Source organism: Myxocyprinus asiaticus, chromosome 20 (assembly GCF_019703515.2).
Source record: "Myxocyprinus asiaticus isolate MX2 ecotype Aquarium Trade chromosome 20, UBuf_Myxa_2, whole genome shotgun sequence".
NCBI lineage: Eukaryota > Metazoa > Chordata > Actinopteri > Cypriniformes > Catostomidae > Myxocyprinus > Myxocyprinus asiaticus.
The window spans coordinates 34,555,917-34,570,612 of NC_059363.1; the positions used below are offsets into that span (position 1 = coordinate 34,555,917).

Sequence of the window (14,696 nt, forward strand, 5' to 3'; positions counted from 1 at the left end):
GTTGAATGCTGAGCTGTAGTCTACAAACAGCATTCTCACATAAGTGTTCCTTTTTTCCAGGTGGGAGAGAGCAGTGTGTATTGTAGATGCAATGGCATCATCAGTGGTGTGGTTGTTGCGGTAAGCAAACTGCAGCTGTCAAGATTGAGTGGCAATACAGAGCAGATGTAATCTCTGATTAGTCTCTCAAAACATTTGCTGATGATGGGGGTCAGAGCAACAGGACGCCTGTCATTTAAACAAGTTATTTTTGATTGTTTTGGTACAGGCACAATGGTGGATGTTTTAAAGCATGTGGGGACTACAGACAAAGAGAGGGAAAGGTTGAAAATGTCCGTAAAAACACCAGCCAGCTGGTTCGCGCACGCTCTGATGACGCGGCCCGGAATGCCGTCTGGGCCCGCGGCTTTGCGGATATTCACCCATCGGAAGGATCGGGTTACATCCGCTACAGAGACGGAGAGTGAGCTAACCTCTGTAGCTTCAGCCGCGAGAGCTCTCTCTGCGAGGGCGGTGTTATTTCCCTCGAAACGAGCATAAAAAGTATTTAGCTTATCCAGTAGAGAGGCAGCGGTGTTCATGGCGGAGTTTTTATTCCCTTTAAAGTCCGTGATGATGTTAATTCCCTGCCACATGCTTCTAGAGTTGGTGGTGTTAAACTGTCCTTCAATCTTACTCCTGTACTGCCATTTTGCGGTTCTGATAGTTTTTCGGAGGGCATAACTGGCTTGTCTGCACATTAAGTGCCGCGCGAACATCGTTGTTGATCCAAGGTTTCTGATTCGGATAGATTCGTACAGTTCTGGTCGGAATGATGTCCTCTACGCACGTTCTGATGAAACACATTACGCTATCAGCGTAAAGCTCGATGTCGTCATCAGAGGCGGACCGGAACATCTCCCAGTCTGTGTAATCAAAACAGTCCTGTAGCGTAGAGTCTGATTGGTCCGACCAGCACTGGATCGTTCTGAGGGTGGGTGCTTCCTGTTTCAATTTCTGCCTGTAAGCGGGCAGAAGCAGAATGGAAGAGTGGTCCGATTTGCCAAATGGTGGGCGGGGGAGGGATTTGTAGCCATCCCGGAACGGAGAGTAGCAGTGGTCCAAAACCCGGTCACCTCGTGTGTTGAAACTAATGTGCTGGTGATATTTTGGTGCGACTGATTTTAAACTGGCTTTATTAAAGTCCCCGGTCACAATGAACACAGCCTCAGGGTGCGCAGTTTCCTGCTCACTTATACTCCCATACAGTTCCTTGAGTTCCCGGTCTGTGTCGGCTTGTGGGGGGATGTACACAGCAGTGATAATGACCGCTGTGAATTCCCTCGGTAGCCAGAATGGTCGACACAGAAGCATAAGAAATTCCAGATCAGGAGAGCAGAAAGACTTGATAGAATTAACGTTCCTCTGATCACACCAGGATTTGTTGATCATAAAACATACACCACCTCCTCTAGTTTTACCTGAGAGGTCTTTCGCTCTGTCCGACCGGTGTACGGAGAACCCCGCGGGTTCAATGGCTGAGTCTGGAATCTCCGCAGACATCCAAGTTTCTGTTAGGCAGATAATGCAGCAGTCCCTCGTCTCTCGTTGGAAAGAGATCCGCGCTTTCAGCTCGCAGAGCTTGTTATCCAGAGACTGAACATTTGCCAGTAGAATAGTGGGTAGCGGGGGTCGATTTGCGCGGCGTCTTACTCTGATGAGAACGCCGGCTCTGTTTCCCCTTTTCCTCCTGCGTTTCCGCGGCCGTGCTGCCCAGACAAAGGGCTCCACTTGCGTGTTTGTAAACAGCGGGTCGGCATTGAGGAATGTGAAGTCCGGTTTTCGGTGCGAGATCGCTGAACCAATGTCCAAAAGTGAAGATTCGTAGACAATAAGGCAGACAACATCCAAGACAAAAAAACATAAGAATTGTGAACAAAACAAACAAAACATTGCTATTTTGTGTCGGAGCTCGCAACGCAGCAGCCATACTCGGCGCCATCTTGAGCCATCATTATATCATGGCTGACCCTGCACTCTGACTCCAGCTTAGCTGGGATATGTGAAAAAAAGAACTTCACTGTATATGTGCAAACATATAATGTGTGATAAATAAATACTCTGCTGATTTCTCTCAAATTTCCTTTTGTTTAGTCATGTGCCTCCTCATCTGATGAAATATTTCTGCGTCTTTCTGTAGAAAACATGTTACAAGAAGAGGGAAAGGCACTGTTCGGCTCCCTCCAAAACAGACAGATGTGTTTTGGCTCTGCTGGTATAGATCAGTATATGTTTGGTGCTGTTTTTTGTGGGATTGATTTGTAAAACAAAATTATTTTTCAGCTTTCTGTACTCAAAGTGGTGGTGCAGTCAACAACTCAGAGGCTGAAGAGCGGTCAAGTTGTCATTCAGAAGCATTTTGCTGACATGTTAGCAGGTGTGTGTTGCATTTATGAGAGAGAGACAACAAGAGGATGTTGGTTTTTCTCACTCATGCAAAAGATTTGTTTTTTTTACTCTCCCCAGTCTTGTTACCTGTTCCTAGTGTAAAAGAAACACCATCAATATTAGAAGTGGATTCCTATCATCTTCTGGTAAGTTTTTTTTTTATTACTGGACATTAGAATCAAAGACCACATGAAACTGCATTTGCAACAATTCATCTTAAAAAATGTGTCATATTTCCATTCGAAGCAGAATATTCCATGGGAAATGATGTAGGATGGGACTTGATTTTTTTATCCTTCAGGGTTTGATTGCATTGTGAAAGATAATGATAGAAAATGTAGATTTTAAGTTATATTATTTGTTAGTATTGGTTAATAACTCATTTATGAGGTGGGGAGTTTTATTTATTTATTTATTTATTTTGCTTTGAGTCTTGCACAGTAAAACCAAGGACAGTTTAATTTAAGAAAAATTTGTCTTTTTTTATTATTTAATTTAGTCTTTAACTAGGGCTTTCCAGTAATATTTTTTTTTTTTATTATTGTGTTAATTACATATGGTGATTAATTAATCACAATTAATTACATATATAAATATTTGCTGAGAAAGCCCATCAAAAAACAATAATTTTATATATATATATATGTGTGTGTGTGTGTGTGTGTGTGTGTGTGTGTGTGTGTGTGTGTGTGTGTGTGTGTGTTATAATATTATTGAAATAATACAATATATAATTTATAAGAATAGTAATTCAGATAATTAAATTGCATTACATTATTGTGGAAGATGAGTAAAGCATTGATAAGACAATACAAAACTAGCTTTAGAAGGCAATGTATTGTTTATTTCCATATTACTGAACATAAGCCCATTGGCCTAAAGTCCAAAGCAATCCATTTTGCAACTGAATTCTTCAATCTTTCCGAGATTTATTATAAAGTCTTGTCTTAGGACGCATCAATGTACACCTGCATCAGATGGATGGTTTTAGAGCATCTCACTTTGGTTTCATCACGTCATAAACATACCGTGTTTAGGTTGCTGTGTCAAGTTAATTGTGGTTTGAAACTTGGAAGAAAAAAAAGCTTTTGAGATCAAGGAAGTGTAACAGAGCTTCAAATCATGATCGCACCCAGATTTAAAGTGAAAAGAAGTTACATTTTGGTCTGTTTCTCACCCAAAACTGATTGCATCGCTATGCTGCCTTTATATTCTTGTGCCATGAATGCAATGTCACAATTCAAATCTTAATGGTTGTAAAATATGCTTCATTTTCTTAATTCACACCTAAGATTTGGAATTTGAACAAATCTGAGTAGGGTTCTATTATTTTTCTTTGTGATCTGACTTGCAATTTTTCTTGGCAGTCAGTATAACAGATGAAAAATCCCAAAGACTTGCACTGAAGGAGGGATCTGAGTCCTATCTAGAGAATATAGAGACTTAAAGGGTTAGTTCACCCAAAAAGTTAAATTCTCTCATCATTTACTCACCCTCATGCCATCCCAGATGTGTATGGCTTTCTTCTGCTGAACACAAACAAAGATTTTTAGTAGAATATCTCAACTCTGTAGGTCCATACAATGTATGTGAATGGGTGCCACAATTTTGAAGTTCCAAAATCCACATAAGGGCAACATAAAAGTACTCCAGATTACTCTGGAGGTTAAATCCATATCTTCTGAAGCAATATTATAGGTGTGGGAGAGAAACAGATCAATATTTAAGTCCTTTTTTACTATAAATTCTCCTTCCTGCTCAGTCAATCTCCACTTCAGTTTCACTTTCCCATTCTTCTTCTGTTTTTGGTGATTCACATTCTTTATGTCTCTGACACAGAATTTATGGTACAAACTGACTTACATATTGATCTGTTTCTCATCCACACCTATCATATCATGTCTGAACACTTAGATTTAACCACTGGAGTCGTATGGATTACTTTTAAGCTCCCTTTATTTGGATTTTGGAGCTTCAAAATTTTGGCACCCATTCACTTGCATTGTATGGACCTTCAGAGCTGAAATATTATTTTTTTTTCTCCCGTTTTCTTCCCAATTTGGAATGTCCAATTCCCAATGCGCTCTAAGTCATTGTGGTGGCGAAGTGACTCACCTCAATCCGGGTGGCGGAGGACGAATCTCAGTTGCCTCCGCATCTGAGATGTCAATCCACGCATCTTATCACGTGGCTTGTTGAGCGCATTACTGCGGAGACAGCATGTATGGAGGCTTCACGCTATTCTCTGCGGCATCCACACACAACTCACCATGTGCCCCACCGAGAGCGAGAACCACATTATAGCAACCATGAGGAGGTTACCCCATGTGACTCTACCCTCCCTAGCAACCACGCCAATTTGGTAGCTTAGGCTGGAGTCACTCAGCACGCCCTGGATTCAAACTCACGACTCCATGGGTGGGAGTCAGCGTCTTTACTCACTGAGCTACCCAGGCCCTACTGCAGTTATTACGGAAATGTTATATCATATATGTCATATACACGTCTTAAGCAACAAAAGAGAAATCGATTATGAAAACCGAACATTAAAAGAATATGCACTGAAAAGCTTTTTTCACTATTCTTGAAGTGTCAAACGGGCATGTCTCATCTGTTCAGGGTCTGTAGGGCTTAGAAAAAAATTATAATGTGAAACTGAACCTGCAAATATCCTGATTATATTTGGATCTATACAGCTGTGAGCCAGCCCTCTCAATCACGAACAGCATCAACACAGTTTGTTCTTTTTTTGCCAATGATTATCTGTGCATATTTGGGTTGATATTGTGAAAGGGCTTTAGCAGATCTAAATGTTTCTCCTCAGTTTTCAGAATGTGTAAACAATAGCCCTAACGTTTGCATAGGCAATTTCTTAATAAAATGTACAAATCTATTTTTATTATAATGTTCTTTTGTCTTACTTCGACGTACCATATTGAGGAACTAGTAAAGTAAACTGAGTTGTTGAACTGAACTAATCAGTTGTTGGACTAAGTTGTGACTGTTGTGTTTAGGTGGGGCTGGTTCCGTCCATCCCAGCATTGTATCAGGAAGATACTGCAATCAGCACTGCACACAATCACCTCCACATTCTGCACCTGCTCACTATGGGACACATGCTGCAGGTCCTGCTGGCCTTGCATGGTAAACACACACACACACACACACACACACACACACACACACACACACACACACACACACACACACACTGCCTGTTCACACCATCAGGTTTAAACTGTGGGAAATATTACCCCATCTGGTTAGCCCTGACTGTATATGATATATTTGAGAAATAATAGTAATATTGTGCATTCAAAGTACAGTGAGTGTTATGTTATTGTGAACATACTGCATGGATCAGTAGTTAGGTGGAAAACTAATCAACAAAAAAAGTGTAATATATTCTAAAGTATTCTATATCAATATTTCACATTAAAACTATTCACACTGGGTCCAGTGCTGATTTTGGTCATTTTCAATGTTTGGATACCTCGAAGTTTGGCTAAACACTTTATAAACACTTAAAAAAATCAAACTGGCCTCTGTAAGAAAAGACGTTGGATCATTGCATTATAATATTTTGGACTCTATGTTCATTGAGATGCATCGTTTCATTAACATTTTGTTAATGAGTCGAAATCTGTTATTGTCAAGTCATTTTTAATTGTATAGTGCCTTTCACAATACATCACAAAAATATGCTTTAACAGAAAATGAAGTAGTGATGTCTGTAATGTCCTAAAGTCCTAACTCTGCAGCAAGGTTATTATTGTAAACTAAAACGAACATGAAGACTTAAACTAAATGTAAAAAAAAAAAAAAAAAAAAAAACATTTTCTTAAACTGAAATAAAAAAATAAAAAAAAACATAATTGGAAAAACTGAAACTAAACTAAACAAAAAATCCAAGGCTCTGAAACTAACTTAAATAAAATCATCTTGAATAAGAATTAGTTTTCATTTTTGTTGTGGTGTTTTTTAACCTTTAAACCTGCCATTACCGTAACATGAAGATGCCGATATACTGCGATAATAGATGGCCTAGTACCTCGTTGCATCAGCAGCAGAGCGAGAATCACTGCCATTGTGAAGAGAGGAAAAGCAGGTAGAAAACAGTCTTTCACTCATTCTGTCTTACCCTGTCAATCTGTGATTTGATTTAGATTTAATTTGGAACCAGTAAAGAGTTTGGTTTGAAGTTCAGCAGGGTTTGACATTATGCTTGTCCGGGACAAGTGGATTTTTGAGGGTCAAGTAAAAGAGATAAGTAAGTAGCCTGAATAACAATAACGGAAATAAAAATTGCTATATTTGTGATACAGCCATGGCCTTATTACAAAGTTCTTATTCTTATTCTGCTGCTGAAAATAATACAGGGCATGTCATTTTATATTTCATTAGCGATCTAGGAATAGCTGCGTGCTTTGACTAGACAGGTGGCTTTTTGTGTACCCCGAGAATGTAAAAGTGCCCGTCATGGTGAGGTTTTCATTAGGGATGGGCGATACCACATATTTTATTTTCGATCTGATACCAATAATTTCACGTTCAATATCGTTGATACCATTACCGATACTTCTATTAATATTATTTTTTTATTTTTTATTTTTTTGATTTCTTGGGATAAAATGGGTAATTTAAAATATTATTTACTATTCTTGACTGGGTAACTTTATTAGCTTTAAAATGTATAAATATATTATACATTATACAGTGAAGACCAGTAGTAATTAGGCTCTATGTAGCATTTCATTCTGAATTTTTACTTGAATACTTGATACTGCTGTTAAAAACATCTAAAGCTGTTAACAAAAGCACTGTTTTCTTAATTTTGTATTTTTTGTTCTATTTTAATTATTTCTATTCATTGCTGTATTGTTATTTTATTACTGATTGTTTAGTCCTGAATAATTACTTGAGTACAATTGTACATAACAAATTAGTTAGTGTGATTATTTGTTGTGATAAGCTGGTATCAAGAATTGTCAAATTTCACTAACAATTACAGAAATTTTGGTGTTAACAATTTATATATTTTGTGTATGGTAAATGCAATGCATTCATAAAGTATTCAGACCTCTTCATTCTTTTTTTTTTTTTTTTTTTTTTTTTGCAGCCTTATGCTAAAATGCTTTATATTATTATTATAATTTTCACATCAATCTACACTCCATACCCCATAATAACAAATCAAAAACAAGATTTTTGATAACTTGTCAGATTTATATATATATATATATATATATATATATATATATATATATATATATATATATATATATATATATATAAAAGTTAAAAAAATGAAATATGACACTTACATAAGTATTCAGACCCTTAACTCAGTATTTAGTTGAAGCACCTTTGGCAGCGATTACAGCCTGAAGTATTTTTGGGTATGATGCAACAAGCTTTGCACTCCTGGATTTGGGGATTTTCTGCCATCCTTCTCTGCAGATCCTCTCAAGATCTGTCAGGTTGGATGGGGACCGTCGGTTGACAGACATTTTCAGGGCTCTCCAGAGATGTTCGATTGGGTTCAAGTCCGGGCTCTGGCTGGGTGACTCAAGGACATTCACAGAGTTGTCCCTAAGCCACACTTGTGTTGTCTTGGCTGGGTGCTTGGGGTCATTGGCCTGTTGGAAGGTGAACCTTCAGCCCAGTCTGAGGTCCTGAGCGCTCTGGACCAGGTTTTCATTAAGGATATCTCTATATTTTGCTGCGATCAGCTTTCCTTCAACCCTGACCAGTCCCTGCCACTGAAAACACCCCCACAGCATGGTGCTACCACCACCATGCTTCACCGTTGGGATGGTATTGGTCAGGTGCTGCAGTGCAAGACTTCATTTCATCAGACCAGATAATCTTGTTTCTCACAGTCTGAGAGTCCTTTAGGTGCTTTTTTCTAATTCCAAGCGGACTTTCATGTGTCTTGCACTGAGGATAGGCTTCCGTCTGGCCACTCTGCCATAAAGCCCAGATCGGTGGTGTTGGGGGTAACAGCTGGGTCCTCAATATGTATATTGAGGAATAAAACTCAGAGTCAGGTTTTGCAAAAATCAAATGAGAGCATTTACTCTGATTGTTCTCTGCAGGTTCAATAAGCATCACGAGACGATGAGAACAGTTAGAAATACAGGAAGCTGAAGTTAAGTTTTACAAACTTTCCAAAGCAATTATAGTCATATGCAAATTATCTCATTTCTAGCATTCTGGTAGGTCAACTACTTCAAACATTTTAACATATTCCAAATATGGACTGCTTCCGTCTTCATGCAAACAATAATTGTTAGCCACAACATGAATCGAGGTCCCATCCTTGGTTGAGACAAACTTATGATCAGATATCAGAGGTTAGCTATCAGTTACAGCTACTCCTTATTTCTTTATGTCAAAGGGGTACCAAGGAGAGCAATTAAAATCCTTGGAAGTTATTTTCGACGGCAAAGTCATGTTTGAGAGGGCACAATAAACACAAATAATTCAGAGACATAAGAATCTAGACATTCAATGTATCGGTGCTATCTTCTCCTCTGGAACAGAGGCCTTCTCCCCAAGACTTGCTGGAATATCAGGCCTCATCATCTGTGGAATTTTAGGACAGAAAGCAGGCGAAAACACAGAAAGCATACACAAGGCCAAACGAAATATAATATAATATCACAATAAAGAAACTAAAATCCCTCTCTCTCATACAATTAATAATGATTGAATAAAATAGAATCAGATGGTTATAGAATAGTTGATTAATTATATAATAATTATAACAGATAAATATGTTGTGAATAAATACAAGATACAGTAAATGCATATTCTCCGGAAGCTGGGCTAAATGAATAATCACTGTTACTGCACTCCTGGCATAAGCCAGACCCTCAGTCACCCCTCAGATCACATACGTGTAACTTGCACCTTATAGTAAAAGTAAAATAGAAAATTGATTAATATAATAACAGTAAAGAGGACAATAAAAGATAAGGTATAACTTGTAATAATAAATAAAAGGATTTCGAAAATCCACTCCTTCAATGGAGTGTTGCAGTGATGGTTGTCATTCTGCAAGTTTCTCTCATCTCCACACATGATCTCTGGAGCTCAACCAGAGTGATCATCGGGTTCTTGGTCACCTCTCTTACCAAGGCCCTTCTCCCCCGATTGCTCAGTTTGGCCAGGTGGCCAGCTCTAGGAAGAGTCCTGGTTGTTCCAAACTTCTTCCATTTAAGAATTATGGAGGCCACTGTGCTCTTGGGAACCTTCAATTCAACCATATTTTTTTGTATTTCCCCAGATCTGTGCCTCGACACAATCCTGTCTCTGAGCTCTGCAGGCAGATCCTTTGACCTCATGGTTTGGTTTTTGCTCTGATACGCATTTTCAGCAGTGAGACTTTATATAGACAGGTGTGTGCCTTTCCAAATCATGTCCAGTCAATTGAATTTGCCACAGGTGGACTCCAATCAAAGTGTAGAAACATCTCAAAGATGATCCAGAGAAATGAGATGCACCTGAGCTAAATTTCAAGTGTCATAGCAAAAGGTCTGAATACTTATGTCAGTGTGATATTTCAGTTTTTTATTTTTAATAAAAAGTTATCAAAAATCTGGTTTTGCTGTGTCATTATTGGGTATGGAGTGTAGATTGAAGTGAAAAAAATAATTTGAATAATTTTAGCATAAGGCTGCAACATAACAAAATGTGAAAAAAGGAAGGGGGGCAGAATACTTTATGAATGCACTGTATTGCTGCAATAACATGAAAAAGTAGATCTCATTCCATAGAAGTGTGAGCACCCCTGCTGTAAATGATGGCGATGGAGGCTTTTCTTTGTCTAATGTATGTAACATTATATAACTACCATATGACAATAGCCTCCTCCCCTACCCAGTGCAGTTTACATTTCTGTCCCAGAGAATCAAGTTGTTTTCAGAGCTGTACTATTAGCAGGGCCGTTTCTAAGCAAATGGGAGCCCTAAGCAAAATACTACTTGGAGGCCACCTGCAATAATGTTATTTGCAAATTGGACATTGGGAAGTCCAGCATTACGACCCATATGACACAAATACCTGTTTTCCCCATTCTCCAATATACCATAATATAAATGCTAAAACTAAATATACTGAAAATCTAAACTAAAACTAACAAAGAGCTAACAAAACGAAAACTAAACTAAATTGGAGAGAGAAATTGAAAATGAAATAGAAATAAAAACTAAATTCAAAATTCAAAACTATTATAACCTTACTCTGCAGTTATGAATAATGTGATTGTAGATTATGCCTTAAAAAAAAAAATAAATAAAAAAAAAAAATCATCTTTAGGCTATAACTTTACAGCACACGCAGACATACGCACACACATGAAAGTTTGAAAGCAGCCAAAACAGAGTGCAGGTACCAAGTTGAGTCAATACCCTGTGCTACCGGTTCTGTGGAAAGAACCAGAAGCACACGGCACCTAGTTTTACACTCATCATCTTTCGATTGTTATTTGGATGATAAAGGCTTTAATTTATTGCCTAAATATTCAAGGGAGTTGCTGCTGTTCAGACAAAACCATATGGACATTTGGTTCTTGCAGCAATTACAGTTTGATATTGTAAGTAATGGTTTGTGCATGCTTGCATGTGTTTTATCAGAATGTGCTGTAATAGGAGGAGGAGACGAGGGAGATGAAGCTCAGGCTGCAGCAATGCTCTACTCTACTGTATCTCAACACACTGATGGGTGAGTCTGTGGCACATTTTATGCCTGTAATCTTTTTTTTTGTTTTTTTTTTGTTTTTTTGTGAGAACCTTTAGATATGTTAAATACTGTATACTATTTTATAACATAAAATTAACCTTGCATGAGAAGTAGATAGGTTTCAACACATCACATCTCTATATTCCCACTTTAAAATGGTGATGTTCTTTTTGGCCTGTCCCTTCTCAGAGATCTTGACTTTCTTGATTGTATCCAACAATTGAAATCATTGAGCAGTGTCATAATTTTGATGTCATCTGTTGAATTGTATATCTATAAAAATTATTATAACTTTAATTACCAAAATACTTTATATTTAGCTGTTCCACATTTGTTACCGTGCCTGTTACCGCAGGATTTTCCCTTTGATTTTGGGTTTTTCTCTAAAACTCAAGAAGTAAATTGTTTGGACCCTTTCAACAGCATGGTGGGAAGACAAGATTATATTCCATTCCAAATGTTCAGTTTTCTTAATTTTTACGAATATTTTTGTGTTGACTGCATTTGCCAAGCTCAGTATGCACACAAGTTATTGAAAGAAAAAAAATATCTAATATTTTTTCTTTATTTTATGGGAAGTATAAGTTTATCAAAGACTAAAAACCAACATTTGGTTCCAAACTAGCAATCCCCTACTGAGCGATAGCTTAATTTAGGATACATTTGCTACGCTGTTAGCATTTTGACATATTTTTAAATAATTATTTTATTTTATATTATGTCTATTTAATTTGGGTGTTAATTTAATGTTTATTGCTAGAAAATTTCAAAATCATAGAAATCAGGGTTTTAAACTGTATTTACACATGTCCCACATTTGGTAACAGGGTTGCAAAAATTGAGAACCCTATTAAAAAAATGAATGGAAAATAAAAATGCTCTTAAAATATTCAGTTTGACCTCCTAAGTGTGACTAATAAATATTTTCTGAAGGTTAAGCACCTCCTTTCACTGACCGTTTGTTGTAAAAAAAAAAAAAAAAATGAATAAATGGTTTTCAGGCTTATTTTGTACCCTACTATTTTGTGTGGAATGTACCTCATACTGTCAGAGACATCGATCATGTGGGTAAAGATTTTTTCAATCCTTCTCTTTTTCTTAGGTTGAGGACTGGTGTATCTGGCTCCACAGTTGCAGAGGGAGTAAAGAGAGGTGTGATGCCCTTCCTGCGCTGTGCCGCTCTCTTCTTTAATTGCCTTACAGGAGTGACCCCTCCAGAGGAGTTGTCCAGTATAACGGGTTAATTCCACATGTTGTATTTAACATAATGCACTAACATAATGTACTGATATATATATATATATATATATATATATATATATATATATATATATATATATATATATATATATATATATATAATGTAAACTCCAGACTTTTTTTTTAACATGGTTTGCAGTACAGTTCCTAGTGTGAATCCATAATTGACTCATGGTTCATATAATAATACTCACTTCTTTGTACAATTTTAGCAAAAAGTAATGTTCACAGTATGCATATTGAGTTAAAGTTAGCATTTTGATGGTATGTGATTGTTAACATGGTAGCAGACTGCATAATTTAAAAAAATATTTTTTATTTTGTTTTGCAGAATCATCAGAGAGTGAACTGTCTCTACTGTGTAGTTACCTTGCCTTACCCTGTAACCTATTTCAGTTGTTTCAGGACAACAGGGACTTTATAACCCCCTTAATAAAGAGGTACAAACCAAACACTTGTTCATACTACCACAACATTAAAACCACCAGCTTAATATTGTGTAGGTCCCCCTCGTGGCGCCAAAACAGCGCCAACCCACATCTCAGAATAGCATTCTGAGATTATATTCTTCTCACTACAATTGTACAGAGCGGTTATCTAAATTACCATAGATTTTGTCAGTTCGAACCAGTCTGACCATTCTCTGTTGACCTCTCTCATCAGCAAGGCATTTCTGTCTGCAGAACTGCCGCTCACTGGATGTTATTTGTTTTTGGCACCATTCTGAGTAAATTCTTGAGACTGTTGTGCGTGAAAATCCCAGGAGGATCAGCAGTTACAGAAATACTCAAACCAGCCCACCTGGCACCAACAGTCATCCATGAGATTACCTAATCAGCCAATCATGTGGCAGCAGTGTGTAAAGTCATGCAAATACGGGTCAAGAGCTTCAGTTAATGGTCACATCAACTAACAGAATGGGGGAAAAAATGTGATCTCAGTGATTTCGATCACTGATCATTTTCTGCCCATGTCATCTTTCACTCCATCTCTCTCTTCCTGACTCCTGTAGATGCCCAAACTCATCAGATGATGATCGAAAACACCCCACACTGTGTCTGCTCTGTGGGGCCATGCTGTGTGCGCAGTGCCCTTGCTGTCAGGTGCAGCTGAACGGGGAGAATGTGGGAGCCTGCATGGCCCAGGCATACTGACTACAGTCATATCAATAACCCAATAAAAGCTGGAAAGGTGAAATGTTCAAACAAGTGGTCCCTGCTGGAGTGATGAAACAAACAGCTACTACCTGCAGCTCACACAGCGCGGATCACGCATAAAGGGCGCAACATCAAATGTCAAGCAAGAGCACATGGTGGTGTTCATTCAGCAAAGAGCTTGTGTCATGGCTGCTTGGTCACAGTCCAGCCTGCAACAACGCGAGAAAATTAATTTGGATTGAATCCAAGAATGTCCATAATAGGGATGTGTGGAGAATAAGACGGAGGAAAAAAAAAGACTAAAAGTAACAAAACAGAAGATAAACAAATGTCTTCGGTGTGAAGAGGCAGCACTTAGTAAACAAACTTCCAGTATCCAGGACAATGGGTGTCAGTATCCTCCTTTTTCCTGAATGTGGAAGTGTTTCATGATTTGCCTGTTTTCAGTTTCTGCCATATATTCTTAGTGGGTAATGTGATGTTTAAAGTTTTAGATTTGTACAAATTGTCAAAAATGTTTTTGCTCTATATTGTCAATACTTAGCAGTGTGAAGATAACCATTTAAAAAAAAAAAAAAATTTTGACAGTGAGTGTGTAAATGACATGAAGTGATGGCCCTAGGTTAGTTATGTTGATATAATTAACTACTTTGAGTTATTTCAACAACTGCACAAATTGAGCATGAAATTCATTTTTACTCCAACTAACACTTAAATGGTTGTTCTCCATCTGGATTGCTCTTTTTGGTGGATTTTACATTGCTTCTCGAGACCAGAAACAGAAAATAGGCAATTAGAATCATCATGGCACCGTTCAGTGGTTGCTGAGTAAAATGTGTCTTACGAATTAAACTATGGTTCTATGAATGCCACATGACCGCCAGAGGGTCGGCTCAACCTACGGTTATTTCTGCTGTGCGTAGATGGGATCGAGACATAATACCAACAAAGAAATGCAATGTAGTCACCCCCCTCCATAAAAGGGTATGACACTTGTCACTCCTACTCTGGAAACTTTTCACGGATAACGAGCATTGTCCGAGTGACGAGGAACACTGGCAGTCATCCGGCATTAATAGAACCATAGTTACATTCGTAACTCACATT

The 14,696-nt window shown here is 37.9% G+C and overlaps 1 pseudogene; it reads left to right on the top strand.

The window, feature by feature from the left end:
* LOC127411109 (E3 ubiquitin-protein ligase UBR1-like) overlaps nt 1-13,586 on the top strand; it is a 43,194-nt pseudogene extending 29,608 nt beyond the window's left edge.
* The last annotated feature ends 1,110 nt before the right edge of the window (nt 13,587-14,696 follow it).